General features: G+C 37.7%; 1 protein-coding gene across 2 annotated transcripts in view; it reads right to left on the bottom strand.

The window, feature by feature from the left end:
* Positions 1 to 5,603, bottom strand: part of fam168a (family with sequence similarity 168 member A) — a 24,242-nt gene that overhangs the window by 16,274 nt on the left and 2,365 nt on the right. The window lies entirely within an intron of this gene.

Genomic DNA, 5,603 nt, shown 5'->3' with positions numbered 1-5,603 from the left:
ATTTATTATTAGACTTCACTACCTCACTTAATCAGTCTCTTCATGCAAACATTTAATTATTAACATAAGATTAATGCAAAAAGCAAAGATTATTGCAACTGTGCCACACTGCAACCGAGTTGATCTACAATGATCTGCACAAGGAGCTGTAGAATACAATAACAAGACTCCTGCACGGAGCTCTGCGAGGCTGTACTTGCAGACAGCTGTGCTTTGAGCTAAATGCTAACATACTGCTAAGGCGGTCACGACAATGCTTACAATGCCATGTTTATTAGGTATAGTGTTCCTAGTTTTTGTGTGTACGCGTCCTAAAATTTTCCATTTGGAACTAAACATAGTACAGCTGAGGCTGATGGGAATGTCACCAGCACGCAGGTATTTGGTCATGAATCAAAGTGCTGGATAAATCAAAATTTGGAACAATGGTGGTTGAAGATTCAAAAGTTTAGTTGATACAGTTAATTCGGAGGGGGGCATTAATGTCTGTGCCAAATTTCATGGCAATCCATCCCAAAGATGTTTCACTCAAAACCACAAATGTTAACCCATAAAATGCAATTGCAATCTAACTAGCCTAATTGTTATGATTACGTTAGAGCTATTTCAGTGCCATCCCTAAAGCCAATGTGCCTGTGAGCCTGGCTTTTTGATAGTTTTTCAAATTTAAGCTCGATCATTGTCACAATTTAGGTGAAGGCATCAAATGGTCATTAGCCAACTTAGCGGCCACTCATCTTGAAAGACAATTATCAAACAAAATCATAAAAATTAACGCAATAGATTTAATTAAAAAAATATTACCATAATCTGGGTAGTTATTCACATGAGACAAGTTGTGATGTGCATGTAAATATGTAGAGAGGAAAGAATGCCCATTAACACATAGACAGGTGGCTTAGCTAACCCCGAGGTCTAGTGCTGCAAACACAACACAAACCCAATTACAGCTGTGCCTGAATAGAGTGTAGAAAGATGTGTTTGTTCACCCGTTTCAGCCTGAGAACCAGAATGTGTAGGCAAAGGTGATGAAAAGTGAATGGGTGAAAACTAGAGGGGCACGACAATGCGTCTAATGAAGGTGTGTGTGAGGAACAGAGGACGGCAGAAATGCATGTGAAGAGTAGGAGTGACCGACCACAACTTTCTTTGTTTTCAGGGGAAGAGGGTGATGGGCCCTTCAGGCTCTCTATTCCTAAATAAAAGCCTCTTTCTAGCCAGAAGACCTTCTGTTCGACAGTACACTATGATTGTTAAATACCATTTTCCAGAGGATAGATTCACCATAAAAGAGACAGTACATTTTTTTGTAGGTCAGTGTTAAGGGGCAGAGACATGTAGGGCTTAAAGGCAAAGCCTACTTTATAAAGAAAAGAACCGCAAAATATTACATTGTATCGTTCGTTGCCTGAAAATATCTATAACACCCCCCTGCTTGCTTATAGAGAGACACCAACAAACAGCAACTGCTGATGGGTACAAGCGTTTGGGCTGTGTGTTCACAATGAAGTGTAAACTCCTAAAGATTTTGTTGTGCAACACTTGCTACGGTCAAAAGGGAACCCTCTGCTGTTGTGGTGGGTGTGTGTGTGTGTGTGTATATATATATATATATATCTCAACTTATATCAGTTGCCATCTCAGTGTGCAAATAATACTTGTCATTTCAGATGAATGCATTATTTTTTCAATTAATCAATTTACAACTATTTTCAGTATTGTGTAATTAGCTGATTATTTTCTCCATTAATCGATTTGTTATTACATTTTAGAATACAGTGAATAATTCAAAATCCTAATTTACCAGAGCATTTGTTTTGACAACACTCCAAAATGCAAAAGAAATATTTACCATTTGAAAGAAAACGAGTAAATCCATACAATAGAAAAAACGGAACTGGAAAATATTTTCATATTTGGAAAATGAAAATCACTAGATAACCACTATAGTAGCTCTTTACTTTTCTGTCAATCAACACAAAAGCGAAAAATATGAGGAATCACAAGTTAGCGGAGTCCAAAATAAAGTTATTAAATATACGTAAAACATTAGGCACCAGAACATGTAGTTTTAAAAAAAAAAGTATTTAATGTGAATGATGTAAAATGATGAAACCATTACCAAAATATTTATCAGATGACGATGAGTTAGAAATGATTTATTCAAACACTGAGAAGAAGAACAATGTTTTGCTAGGACACATTTTTAAATTTCTGTTGAAAGCTTTTAAATAGCCAATATTATAATATTAAAAAAAAAAAAAAAGTAGTGCTCAAACCAAGTTCAGATTATTTGAAAGACCTTCCAGCTCCATGGCTTAACCAGAGTTATTTTTCAGGACTTTGTTAAGCTTAAACTTTATTAGTGGAACTTCATTTGAGCTGAACTCACAAGCTATAGCCTCAAGGCCTACGCACAAAAACACAGCTTGCAACAAAGCTGGGTGTATTTGTGTGTCAATTTTAAACTGTTCTGTGTGATCTTAGTAATGTGACAGTCAAGTAGTGCTTTGTTTCAAATCGGCAAAGATCATGGCCACATATTTAATATGTATATGTTAATATAAAAGTGTTAAGAAACAATAATGTTGGTTTCTCTCCACAAAACTGAGTTTTCTGCAGACTAAGGGGACCAGAAGAGGCACACACACACACACACACACACACACACACACAATTCCTGGAGAACATGTATAATACAACACAACCCCCACAGGCTCTATCCTCCCACACAATACCTCACCAGGCATCTACTCCTTAAAGCAACAAATCAAAACCGGTGGGCGCCATCACACTTCAGCACAGGAGATTATAGCTTTTTATTTATTTATTTTTATCCTCAAGAAGGCAGCGTTACACACAAAAAGGAAACCAAACATAAAATATGAAAATAACAACCACAGATGATAAATTGCTGAGTGTAACGCAATCTAAAGTAAAAAGGTATTGCATAATTTATATTGAAAATACCTACCTAGATAATGAGCCACATTTACTATACTTACAGGCAGCTCTTTTCCTATTAGTTGATTTTTGTTCTATAGCATCATATTTGTTGTACTGTAAAGCTGAGACAATGAGTCCATTCACAGAATATTAAATCAGTAATGGTTATTCGTTTTTAGACCCCTTTTAAAGCAGAAATGACCCAAACTTCACTGGTTCCAGCTTCTCAAAATGTTTGCAGATGTAATGGGAACACAATCATCTTTTGACATTTTGTTAACCCAACAAAACTCCCAACTTTTACTCACAGTTTTTCTCTTTTGACACTAAGTATTTAAGGAAATAACATTTTGCTGGTGTAGGTTGACAGGGCCTTCAACACAGCACCAATCCTACTACAGCATGATATCTAACAAAACACAGAACTAAGGGACAGAGAAACCAATAGCGCCTGCTATCACATTCAGAACTGACATCTATAATCAAGTCCGAGACCAAATCCATCTTACAATAGTGCTCAAAGGCAGTGTGATGGAATCAGAAACCCCCTGCTATCCACACAATAAGACCTACCCTGCAGCAACGAGCTCCAAACAGCCCTAGGCTATTTCAGATCTAGGACAGCACTATACACTTTGGGACAGCATCTTCCCTTTTCTCTGTGCCGGCTTCCTCCTCTATTCACTTTTCCAAATTCATCTAATCAGTCACAAACCTCATGGGTCTGCATCCCTGGATTATATGACAATATTGTGCCAGCCCACTGAAAATGGAAATGCTGCATTGAAATACATAACCTTCAACATTATCTATTTATGGAGATTTAATTTCTACCCCCACCTTGGTAACTAACTATATATTATAGTAAATAGTATGGAAAGTTGTCTAAGGTGTTGACACTGAGGTTTAAATTTGTATGTTTTGCTATGATACAGTTTGCATTTAAATGTAAGATTCCATGATGCAGAAAAAAAAAAATCATCTGTCTTCTGTCTATCTTTTAAAAAAAAGCATCAAGCAATTTGACTTTTAATGAGCTCTTCCCGCAGCATCTAGGGAAAGATATCAGTAGAAAGCCTGAACAATACTGGAAACAACTACAGCCATGCTAGTCGCCTAGTGAGACTGTAACACTCATTTACACCAGACATCAAGATTGCTGAACTGAGAGAAAAGTTTGCCCGCAGATATCAATACCATACACACACACTACCATGAGCCAATGCAATATTTGTCACATAAGAAGAGCCAAAGCTAATGTTCATCATTGCCAACCACGTTTATGTCTTTGGGGCACATATACATATATATAAAAAATAAAAATATAGCCTTCAACCCAGGCTTTTCCAAGCCAACCAGAGCTAGTCTCTAATAGCCAGTGGTTAAAAAGTGTACCCCCATTCTTCCAAATGTGAGCGTACCTGGATTAACATTCTGAATAATCGGACCCAAGAGGTATAGTGGGGGGAAACATGCATGCACAGACACAAAAGAGAACAAACAGCTTTATGAGCTATGACAATCAATACTTCCAGACAATATTAACAGCAGACAGGCATTACTGTCTGCTCTGGGACTTCACAAACACAGGGAGGAAAAAAGCCGTAATGTTGTAGATAACGTAGCAACAAGTAATATTTTACTGTCTCTTTGCACAAAAGCCCCATTATTAATGAGATGGGGCTTTTGAGAGTTGGTGATCAATGCCAATCACTCAGATATTTTAAGCTTTCAAAACATAAAGAGCCAAACTAGGTATTCTGTGAAAAGGGCCTATACCCATTTTTAGTAATCAAGGAGGCCAATAACTGATACTAACTAATATGCATTTTCCAGCATAAGCATGTTAAATGAAATGCTTTAAAAGAGAACTGAGCACATTTTAGTTTTGTATCAAGCAGCAAAAAGTTGTAGCGTGACGAGTTAAATTGCCTGACTTGACATTGCACGTCCTACGATGTGACTATTGCACATGCGCACATCACAGTGTCAATGCTGAAACAATATATCGTGAGACTGGATTCTCTACCCCGTGAGAAACAGTGATGGCTGACTCATATAAACGGGTCCAACGTGAGTCGAATGCCCATCAGCAGTGTTATTTTCCGATGAAAGTAGCTAGCACTATCTCCAAGTCACCAGATGATGACATTGTGCATATTTTGCATAAACCTTAGTGGATGTGTCAGCTGACTGACGGGTAATTACAAAGGAAGAATGCATTTGCATGCAACTGGCAGTTGCCAATATATTTGCGCAGGTGTGTGTGGTAAGGAGTTTGGGAAATTGACATTGTATAGACTAAATTATTAAATCAGTAAATAAAAGGAAAAAAATAATGGGATAGATATATACATAGCGGATATAAATCGGTAGTTAGAGCCCCAGTTTTAGTAATGAACTTGAATGATGAGGAGGGTGAACCTGGAGGCTGCCGTCTGGAAGCATCTTGTTTACTGATCTCTGATGAGCAACTTATTAAGTGGTTCAAACCACACGGGACAAAGTGGTAAAAAGACAACAGTCCGTTATAGAAACACGAACCCTCGTAACGTTAATTGACTCCAGCTTTCTATAGCCTGACAGTTTTACAGCTGCATTGTACAACCCCCTATTCATACACATGAGACTGCGCTCAACGCATGCCAAACACCCCC

Source organism: Etheostoma spectabile, chromosome 3 (assembly GCF_008692095.1).
Source record: "Etheostoma spectabile isolate EspeVRDwgs_2016 chromosome 3, UIUC_Espe_1.0, whole genome shotgun sequence".
Lineage (NCBI taxonomy): Eukaryota > Metazoa > Chordata > Actinopteri > Perciformes > Percidae > Etheostoma > Etheostoma spectabile.
This window is presented reverse-complemented; position numbering and strand designations above follow the sequence as displayed.